The sequence below is a fragment of the Danio aesculapii genome, chromosome 20, assembly GCF_903798145.1.
Source record: "Danio aesculapii chromosome 20, fDanAes4.1, whole genome shotgun sequence".
Classification (NCBI taxonomy): domain Eukaryota; kingdom Metazoa; phylum Chordata; class Actinopteri; order Cypriniformes; family Danionidae; genus Danio; species Danio aesculapii.
In genome coordinates this window covers 13442426-13454825 of record NC_079454.1, presented here as the reverse complement: position 1 = coordinate 13454825, position 12400 = coordinate 13442426, and positions in this window count along the sequence as shown.

The following is a 12400-nucleotide window of genomic DNA, read 5'->3' as shown; positions in this document are numbered from 1 at the left end:
AAGGATAAAACCATCACAGATCACCCAAAAAAATCTGTAAATTAGCAGGTTTTTTTGTATTTTGGCATTCATTTAAAAAAAAAAATTCCCTCATCTATTTATGCTTTTGAGCTGCATTTCCTTAATCTTTCTCCCAACAACTTTTAACCTTAAAAAAATTTCTGTTTTATTAATATTTTTTAATAGTTTAACGTGATATATTGTCTATATTGTTGATGTTGGATATTATGCTACAAAAACCTTGTTATTAACTGTACATTTTCTGTTATTTTATAGACTTATTTATAAATATATTATTTCTCATACGTTATAATATTTCAAACTAATAAAATGTTAAGAAAAGTCACTTTATTAAAGAGATCAAGGTCCCATAATCCAATTCACAACTGTAAATAAATGAAAAACACTTGTAAATCAGAAAATACAGAAACTATTAATTAACCAGTGACGTGCAGTGAGATTTGTGGCTGGTGAGGGACTCTTTCAAAGTTAAAAGTCAGATTTACAAACATATTCACCCGATATATTGATTGGGTTTCATATATCATATCAGCATTATTTTTACACATATACACAGGTACATATTTGGCCAAGGAAGAATATAAAATGTATAGCGATTAAATATGACTCACAAAAAACACCCAGCTGTATGCTATAGACAACTATAACAAGCGACACACATAGAACCACGGCGGATTCGCGCTCTCTCATTCACAGAAACACACACAGCACCCCGGCGGATGTGCGCGCTCTCTCTTGCTCGCTCTCTCTCTCTTTCATTTACACACACACAAGATTCGCACACTGGTCTTACCTACAGTACTTGTAAATGAAGTCTTGAAATTACTTGAATTACTTTGAAATGATCGTGTTATCTTCTGTACCCTCATTTAAAGCAAGCTCTTTAGCTCCAGCATTGTTCGTCCATTATTTATTCAGGTTTTGATTGAAAGTACAATTTTGAGAAATTTTTAAGCTGATATCAGCGATTTTTGCGGTCAGTCAGACCAAAACATAAAATAACAGACTCCTATTGAACTTAACTGCGTAGAAGAAGAGCAACCACTAAACAAGAATAATCGTGAGCACAGGTCGTGAGCTATTAAGCTACTGCCTCAGGTCGTGAGCTAATCGTGAGCTACTGCTTGCCTCACCTCATGTCTTTTAAGCGCGGCTTTATGTCAGATTCTAACACTAAATAAATGATAGACATTTGTGAAATACATTACCTATTTTATAGAAAGTGAGGACATATAATAAAAATGTCTACAATGTATAAAAACATTTTCAGATGTCAGATTCTAACACTAAATAAATGATAGACATTCGTGAAATACATGATCTATTTTATAGAAAGTGAGGGCATATAATAAAAATGTCTACAATGTATAAAAACATTTTAATAAAGCATTACATTGATAGCATACACTGAGTGAGCAAAAGGCATGCGCTTAAGCCAGTTTGCAAGGGATGGTGCAATCTGACATGAGGCACAGCTCGGTGCTGCCTCACCTCGCTTCCTATGCTGTAATTGAACAGAAGATATGTTAATACAGCGATTTCCATCATAAAAATGATTAAAATAATTTTAATCATACAGAAATTTCATTTATAGCACAGATCAGTGGACAAATATTTATTTTATCATTAGCATACACCTCATGATGGCAGGTGAGGATGATGACAGGTGAGGCACTGCCGCACTGCTTCCCCTGACCAAACGTCCCTGTGATTAACAGATATTTTTTTACAGTGTAAAGAAAAGCAGACTGATAATATATAAAAGGATAACAAAGACAAGGGAACAAATAGCACAAAACAAAACAAAACAAAACAAAACAAAACAAAACAAAACAAAACAAAACAAAACAAACACAAAGGCTACTGAACTTAAAATATATGTACCTGGTTTAAGTGCTTTTACTCTGAGATTTATTTATATTTTATTTAATTTTTAAATATAATATAAATTTTAAAAAATGTTATTAAATGTATTTTTTTAGAAAAAATGGTTCAATAAAACTTTTCAGATGGCTATTTATTTTTCATTTGTTTTGCGGCATTCTTACGAAGGGAAAAACATAGAATAGTTTTATTCCTTTTATTCAATAGAATAAAAGTAATAAAACTGGCGTGTATTTTTAAAAATAATATCCTTAACTTTTAAACATACTCTCATACACCTGAATGTATTTCCAGAAATTTCAGTTCATGTTTGAAATGACATGATTTCAAACATGTCATTTCAATTATTTACATTTACTTTTCAATGTAGTTGTAAAATATGCATTGATTCACTAAATTACTGCAATATAGTCCAATAAATTTGTTAATTTGCTAGCTAATTAATTCATGTAATGAAAACTGGCAGCACGGTGGCACAGTGGTTAGCACTGTTGCCTCATAGCATGATGGTTGCTGGTTTAAATCCCGGCTGGCCCAGTTGGCATTTCTGTGTGGAGTTTGCATGTTCTCCTGGTGTTGGCATGGGTTTCCTCCAGGTAATCCAGTTTCCCCCACAGTCCAAAGGCATGTGCTATAGGTGAATTGAGTAAATTGGCCATAGTATATGAAAGTGTTTGTGAAAGTGTATGGGTGTTTCCCAGTACTGGGTTGCCGCCGGAAGCGCATCTGCTGCATAACACCACATGTGCCACACCATATGTAAAGCATATGCTGTTTGACAATATTTGGCGGTTTACTCCACTGTGGTGACCCCTGATAAATCAGGGACTAAGCTGAAGGAAAATGAATTAATGAATGAACCATATAACTGATGCACATCTATTTAATATTAATAATACATGTATTAAAAATACATTACACATCAGAATCAGAATCTTACAGGAGGATTTATATTTATATTATAGAATAATCATAGACGGTCGCTCTTTTTGATGGTCCGTTTGTTGAATTTCAGTTACATTGCAACTAATTCTCATTAGATTATAAGTAGACTGTTAGGTTGGGGTTGGGGTTGGGGTTAGGGTTAGTGTAAGTTGACATGTACTTTCAAAGTTTCTTATAGTCAGTTAAATGTCTGTTAAAAGAGCAGTGTCAACAGATATTAAGCAGACAGTCCACTAATACTCAAATGGACCATCAAAAAAAAGTGTTACCATTGTTTATTTGATATAAAACAATGTGGTGGACTATTTTTAATAATATATGGAAACATCTTTACTAAATATATCTCTATTAAAGCTAAATTAAGAACAGAAATAGCATAAAATATGTCTAATCAGTCGACCTATTGAAGTTAAAAATATTCTGCATTACATTGGTTAATTATAACAACTCATACTCTCACAATGAGCAAATTCTGAAATTCAAAATTCGGCCCCACCTTGTTTCACACACTGATTTTCTCTTGACTCAGTGCTAATGACAGGACTGGATGTGATTTTTCATCTGTCAGTTTTGGGCATCAGCAGCAGGTGTGGCAGACTGTCATGCACCCAGAGTCGAGAGACGCCTCAGGGCTTCAGCTTCACCCGCAACACTGTGTTCCCAACCACATCAACAACACTCATATATCAGCATTCATAAAAATGTTTTTTTTTTTTTTTGTAAAACACTATATATATAAATATATATATACATACAGTTAAAGTCAGAATTATTAGCCCCTTTAACCTAATTTTTTCCCGACTGTCTACAGAACAAACCATCAGTATACGATAACTTGCCTAATTACCCTAACCTGCCTAGTTAACATTATTTTCCTAATTAAGTCTTTAAATGTCACTTTAAGCTGTATAGAAGTGTCTTGAAAAATATCTAGTAAAATATTATTTACTGTCGTCATGGCAAAGATAAAATAAAGCAGTTATTAGAAATTAGTTATTAAATTTATTATGTTTAGAAACGTGTTGAAAAAATCGTCTCTCCGTTAACTAGAAATTGGGGAAAAATAAACCGGGGGCTAATAATTCAGGAGGGCTAATAATTCTGATTTCAACTGTAGAATATACAAACATAATATAAGGAGTCACTACGTTTATCAATTCTTTCACTGTTTTTTAAAAACGTTTTACCAAATTGTACCTTAAATACATCCTATGGTGTGAATCTTAATAATATACAAATCAATAGCATGACAGTGTTTTATTTTTATTGTAACACTTACTGTATCTTCATAAGTGTTATTTATTTTATATTAAGTTATGAATGTGTTCTCCATGACTTGTCAGATGTATTGGACATTTTCAATAAATTGGGTGTTACACCAAAGGACAACCGAACTTCATTTTTATATTGGTTCCAAAAATAGTTAAATATGTAAAACATTCTGAGCCTTAACCAGTGCAAGTCATGGATTTCACAGATAAATAGGTTCCTTTAACTAATCCCTTATTTTATTTTTACTTATATATTTTAGATTATATTATATGTGTAATTGTATTTATTGTAATTTCTTTTTAAAATTCTACTTTTATTATTATTATAATATGTTAGGCACCTAGGTTGACTTTGACATGACTTTGAAAGTTTTCCATGAAATTGTCTGATTTATAATTAGAATATAGTGTCACACCAGAGGACAAAATATAACAAGTTCCCATGTTTTTAGAAATATATGGATTAAAAAAAAGTTATTTATAAAAGATGTAATTTCTTGAACTATGCTTGAAACAGTCACACCACAGGACAGTTTTGGGATTTGCCTCAGAAATGTGCAACACGTAATAACACGACAGTTTTATTAACAAAAGGTCCAAGGAAAACAAATAAATGTTTAACCATTTATTGCATTTTAAATGTTGTCAATACTAATTATATACATTTTTGTCAGTGAAAATGCAGTCACGTCGACAACAAATACAGATAACATATGCGGAAGAGGAGGTGTAATGTGTTTATAGAGCATTTATTGTGTATGGCCATACACGCAAAGCGCTTCGCAATCATGAGGGTGGTCTCTCCACACCACCACCAGTGTACAGCATCCACTGGTATGATGCGATGGCAGCTACAGGACAACGGTGCCATAGCTATATAAATAAATCTCAGAGTAAAAACACTTAAACCAGGTACATATATTTTAAGTTCAAAAATATATATCAGTTCCACAAATAGGCGAACTAAACGAACAGCTAGCATGATTTTTTTATTACGGTTTTAGCATGCTTTACAAATGCCTTGTCAAATTGTTATTTTATTAATACTTAGCTTCATGATTTAAACTTTTACAGTTTGATTGTACACATTGCTAATGTTAGAATACTAACAAATGTTAGTATGTCACTGGTTTGTTATAGCATATTTCTTGCATGTATTAGAATATTGTTTGGTGTTAGAGACAGCATGTTTTAACACATTTAGGACAGTATAGACATTTAAATTAGCATGTTATATATGCTGCTAGCATGTTGTAGCATGTCAATGACTTTTGACACATTTTACAAAGTTGTTAACATGTTTTATCATATTGTTGTAGTAATATTCTCTTTGCTAGCATGTAGTTATGTTTCAGCAAATCGTTAGCATGTTTTGACAAGTTGTCTTGTTTATATTAGTTTGTGCAAGTGTTTTAGCACATCAAAAGCTTAGCATAACAGTTTAACTATTGCTAGCATGTGTTGCTAGTGTGTTTAAACAAACTGGCAGAATTTTTAGAATATGGATAACCTAATTTATTGTTTTTGCTATAAATTTCACAGGTAATATAAAAAACAAGTAACACGTTGAACAGAAACATTGAAATAGTAATTTCCTGTAAAATGATCTCCAATTGTTGTTTTGTTTTTAACAGTGGAAGAATGGAATATTACTTTTATTATTTTCAAAAGATGGTCATATTTGTAAAAAAAAATAAAAATAATAATAACAATAATATATGTATTGGTATTGTTATGATCACATTCTTTCCGGAAAAAGGTAAAATGCGTTCAGGGGTTAAGTTTTACCTGAGGCCTGGGTGTTTCTCAGCACGCGTGTCGCAATAAACATGCTTAATCAGGTGAACCATGTGGAAACCAGCCATCCATCTTTCTACAGTTTCATGGCAACAAAACAGATGTCTGGTCTCTATGAAGATGTTCCTTAAGCTATTTTCCACTTTTAATACCAAAAATAAATAAATAAATAAATAAATAAAAGTCTGTATAATAGGTATACAAGTCTCTATTTAAATCAATGTGACTTGATCCTTTTTTATGGGTTCAAATGACACATATGGCCTTGATGGCTAAGATTATTGAATTATACATAGAGTTCTGCTGACTTTACAAATAATTACCATTTATCAATTGAAAATTAGACATATTTCAGCCTATTTAATGACAATAAGCCATTCTTTTCAATGACAAATAAAAGCCTTTGAATATATCAAGACAAATGCTTTTCAGTGACTCACAACTTAAAGCAACTTACACCAATTATTGATTGATTAGTTCTCATACTTACACAAAACAACACTTTATAGTGTCATTCATAAAGCACACTTGCATAAATTCGTCAACTCAGAACATTTAGTCAGTAGTTTCGCTAGATCATGATACTGTATGTCATTGTATCTCTATAATAATCATGTAAGTGCTGTTGTAAAATGGAGGCCATGGATGTGTAAGAGTTGAGGGAGCTGTCTAAATGTGTGCACAATAGAACAGACACTTACTGACGCGACTCTGCCAAATTCCTTTCCACCCAACCCAACCCTTCTTCCACCCCCCTGCACACAAACAACACATTACAACATGCTCATCTCCAAACGTCCTGACTTTTACACAGTTTAGGAGAGGGGTTCCAAAAAACTGAGCTCTGGAAACCTGAAATACAACCTCTCTGGACAAAACAATACCTGCCTTTGTGCATTGTTAGTTTCTGGAGGTTAAATCGTTAAATTCTGTCTCTGTGTGTGTCTTTAGCTTTAAGTGTCAGACTGGTTTTTAGAAAATGTGGCCTGAAAGGTTGTAAACAATTACAATTAATTTAAAACAAATACCAAATACAGTTTATTTTACAATAGTTTTGCCACAAATTTCATGACCCTGGTGTCAATTTTCAGAACTCTAGACACAAAATTTACAACCATTGCCAAAATTGCACATTATTGCAAAACTCTTAACTCATTTTTCAAGGGCTTGGATACAATACATTGACCTAAAATCACCTCAATATAATACGATTAAACATAAAATCGATCCCGTTTCAAAATGCAACATAAACATTACAGTTGAAATAACTGGTAATTCATTTAATTACATGATGTAACTATTAATTCATTTAATTAACATGATGTAACTATTAACTGATATAAGAGCTCAAAATAATAAATAACTGTAGCATTATTCTTGATGCATGGAAACTGATGTACAATATTACAAGTTTAGATGATGAAAGTTTTAGGATAGAACAAATGACATCAGTTACCACAGAAGATGACCCAACTGGGCTACATTATCTATAGATTTCATTCTTATTCAATAAACATTTAAAGTCAGAATTATTAGCCCCCCTGTTTATTTTTTTACCTATTTTTTGTTTAACGGAGAGAAGATTTTTTCAACACTTTTCTAAACATGATAATTTTAATAACTCATTTCTAATAACTGATTTATTTTATCTTTGGCATGATGACAGTAAATAATATTGTACTAGATATTTTTCAATACACTTCTAAACAGCTTTAAGTTTCATTTAAAGGCTTATCTGGGTTAACTAGGTTAGGGTAATTAGGCAAGTTATTATATAATGATGGTTTGTTCTGCAGACAATCGAGAAAAAAAATAGAGCTTAAATTGGCTAATAGTTTTTTAAAAACTGCTTTTATTCTAGCCAAAATAAAACAAATAAGACTTTCTCCAGAAGACAAAATATTATCAGACCTACTGTGAAAAATTCCTGAATCTGTTAAACATATTTTGGGAAATATTTAAAAAAGAAAAAAGAATGGTGGGCTAATAATTCTGACTGCAACTGTATATGGTTTGTATGTTCCATGAACCACATGGATGGGTGGATGGATGGATGGATGGATGGATAGGTAGATAGAGCCTAAAAAGGATAGCAAAGAGACTAAAAAATATGACATTGAAACATTTTTCCAGCCTCATAAATAATTTTGTAACGATGTTTTATTATTATATATACAGGCTGTGGTATGATTTTAATCAAGATTATTCTCGAAGAAGGTCATAACCTCTGAGTTGCAAGCCTACAGCTTTCTTTTTTGTGCTAAGTTAATTTTATGGCCTTATAATGTCTCTCATTTAGTTTTCCTTATAAAACCGTGGCGGTTGAGCCTTGGAATGTTTTAAAACCAAACCGAAAGTGCTTAATAGTGTCATTATTTAAACACAGTCCTTGTTTTATGGCCTTTACATAGCTCTCATTTGCTCAGTTTATGTAGCTTTTTATTTACTCAGTCTGAGTCACTCTCTTGTCAGTGTTTTGTGAGTTTGCTTCAAGTAAAGCATATCTTGTCTTATCTTGCAGTAGTCCTCATTTTTGGCTAATTTCACACCGTCTCCTCAAATTCCTCCCAGCGAATCTGCATTCTGTGAGTTTTTAGGTCATTAGGGTAAATCATTTCACTTTTACAGACTGCATGCACACACAAATGCAAGATGTTTTGAAGAATGTTGGAAAGCGGTAATTGTTGACTTTAATTGTATTTATTTTCCTTGCAATGGATGTCTATGCTACCAGTGACCAACATTCTTTTAAAGACCTTCCTTTGTCTTCGACAGAAAAAGAAACTGATAAAGGTTTCAAATCATTTGAGGGTGAATACTGTAAATAATAAGTCATTTTTTTATATAATCCACAGCATGTAATTTCAAGGGTGTAACTTTAGCTTGAGAAGTGAGGGATACAAAATTGGTGGAACTTTATTTTCAATTTAAATACTCTTTCCTGCAATTACATATACTGTATTTAGGATTTAAAATCCAGGGAAAAAATAGGCTGATTAAAGACATTTTATTTCAAACTAATATAAAAATGTAAAATAAAAAAAGAGAAAGAAAGAAAGAAAGAAAGAAAGCCTTAATGAACCATGTGTACTGAACCAGCAGCAAAATTAACTTAGACAAATTATATGAAGTATATGAAAATGTTGATCATATTTTATTCATTGTAAATATACATATAAACAATTATAAATATATTTTATTTACATCCCTGGTGCTATTGTTATGTGCAGCACAAATTCCTTAACATTACAGAACATCAACAGGTGTAGACATATTCTTTCAGACATGAAATATTATTCTTAATATTACCAATTCAGATTTTTTTTTTTATCCATGTTGACCTCTCTTGCAGCTTACAATAAAAAAATATTAAAAAGTGGGGTGAACATAAACAGGATTTTCTAAAGTGAAATGTTCCCTCCTGTCCTCAGTGGAAGTTACACCTTTGTGTAATATTAATAATGTAGTATGTAATATTCACCACAAGATGGTGCGTATTTACAACAAACAAAGTTTTTAGTTTGTTAGTAGTTGTAGTTTAATGTAGTTTAATGAGACTGTGACTGAGTATGGAGTCATGAGCTACGGTCTTCATTACGTCCCAAAGATGAGCTAAAGTATTCAAAATTTATTATCATGTTAAGGCTGGTTTATACTTCTGCGTCGAGTGATCGCTGTGACCCACGCCGCATGTCTTGTGCATAGTCATGTAGTTATATTTCTGCATGCTGTTTGTGTTGCTCTGCAATAACACTTTGAAACGCTAGCTGACGGTAGGTTATGTTATGTTCCTCTGTATAGAGTTTCTTCGCAGGGGTTTTGTTTTTTCTGAATGCTAATGTAGCTAAAACATGCTCATTCAGAGGCGGGAACCAGCAGACATGCAACAACTTTAATCATAAAGGTAAACACAAAGGTAAACACTTCACAAGACTCTGCACTTGCTACACTCGCTCCATCAGGCTCTCAGCACCGCCCACACTCGTCACAGCTACCAAGCCGACTTATCACAGAGCTTGCGCTACACATCATTGCGATATGTAGTTAAATTTTTTGGGATGTGTGCAACAGCCACGACGAGGGCTATGCGACTGCGTGAAGGCTGCGCCGGACCATACGTGTGTGCTTTAGGCAGAAGTAAAAATCAGCCTTTAGTGATAAAACATAATGAGACTGCTGAAGCATGACCGCTGTTACATAAATAAAGCAGCCAAACTTTTATTATGCCACAGTCGACTGTTTTCGTTTCTTCCAGTCGTGATCACTCTGGTTAGAAACAGTGCTGATTTATCATACTAAAATACATTTTAAGATTCTGTTATAATGCTGATCTGTGCAGCCAAATGAAACACAACATATTCTATTTGGTTTTCTATAAAAAACAAGCCAGATATTGAAGGTGTTTTATATCATTATCTAAAATTGCTATTAATTCTTTGGATTTGAACGTTCTTGGAAAGATTAGTAGTGATTTAAGTACATAAGTTAGCAAAATATATGACACTGTTCTAGTGGCTTTTGGATGTTTTGATTAAAAAAATTTTTTAGGGATGTTCAGATCCGATCACGTGATCAGAAATTGGGCCCTATCACGCGGTTCCAGCCTCCAGTGCCTAGACTCCAACTGCACAAGACGTTTGGCCAGAGGAGAAATGGTCGTGCCAAACTGAGCCTGGTTTCTCTCGAGGTTTTTTTTAATTCTTCACTTTCGCCAATTAGTGAAGTTTTTTTCTTCGCCCGCTGTCGCCACTAGCTTGCATGGTTCGGGATCTGTAGAGCTGCGCATCGATGGATTTGCTCTTCAGTGTTTGGACTCTCAGTAGTGAATATTAAACCACACTAAACTGAACTGAACTTAAACACTGAAAACTGAACTACACTGTTTCAATTTACTATGATCTTCTATGTGAAGCTGCTTTGACACAATCTACATTGTAAAAGCCCTATAGAAATAAAGGTAAATTTAATTGAATAAATCGGAATCGGATGTCACCTCCTGATCAGGACTCAAATATATATGTATATTATATATATTCTAATTTTTTTAAATACATCTATAGTTATGCGGTGGCACAGAGTTAGACCTCTTTCTTGACTTCACACAGAAACAGCAACGTGTGCGGCTTGACTTCGTTCACTTTGTTGACGCTATTGGTTAAATGCCGGCAAGTAGAACACGGAAGCAGCTAGTAGCAGCATTTCGAATGCACATAAGGACCAATCAGGATCAGCTTTCTTTGTCATTCCACCAGAGTGCTCCATTGACAGTGGGAAAGACCAGAAAGAAACACAAATTCAGAATTGACTAAATAATGCCGCACCACACAAAATTGAGAAGAAACCTGAATCTGAAAACATGGGTGTAAATGTAATGATTTAGAAGCATTTTTAACATTTAGATGAAATGGTCAATTTTTATATTGTTGAAAAGGCAACAGGAACTTTAAAATAATGTAATATATTAAATGTGAAATATTTTTATTTGTGTGTGTGTATGTATATATATATATATATATATATATATATATATATATATATATATATATATATATATATATATATATATATATATATATATATATATATATATATAGGTAGTGAAATTTTTTTTCAGTTTATTAAACTCATTTGCTTGTTTTCTTTTAAAGTCTTTAAATTTGATATTAAGCCTTGAAGGGCAAAAACTTAATGTAATCTATGGGACATTTAATTCAATAAATATAATACAATAATTCATATAAAGCATAAAATTAAATATATATATTACCATATAAATTACATAAAATTAACATTTGCACTGGACAAAATATTTAGCACAGCCTTGTATGCTTAATTTGAACAAGAAACTATATTCATCCTAAAACATTAAATATAGAAAGCAAAGATAAATTGTTACAAGACCAATTTGTATTTTTTGTGATTGGATTTCTTGATAAGTAATACTTTAATTAACGATCTGTCAGATGACTTTTTAGAATGAGAAGATTCTATCTGCATTTGCCCTGTTTGTTTTATCCCAACTTGCAAATTTAAGAGAATTTTGATAATTTACATTTAGAGTACATTTAGGGTCTCTGTCATGTTAATGTATGAAAGAAAACTGTAAGACGCATATTGTTTGCTTTATGGAATGCAAAATCTTTGAAGCTCATAATCTCAAAATCCTTTAGAACGCAGATAGAATCTTATCATTCAAAGGTGATGTGTTGGTTTTAGGCAATGTGTATTTTAATTTCAGTTGTTCATTGTTGATGTTCAATAAATAATTATAGATAGTAGAGTTAACATTATAGAGTTAAAATGTTCAAATAATATAGATTTAGATTTTAGACCAAATCACCCAGCCCTCATACACACGTGAAAAAAAGGTGTGCGCATGGGACTATGTGCAATTAAACTGAGAAGTTTTTATTGTGTTGAATAATCTTAACAAAATCAATGAAACACTTCAGCAAAAAAATAAAATCATTTCTGAGAATGTG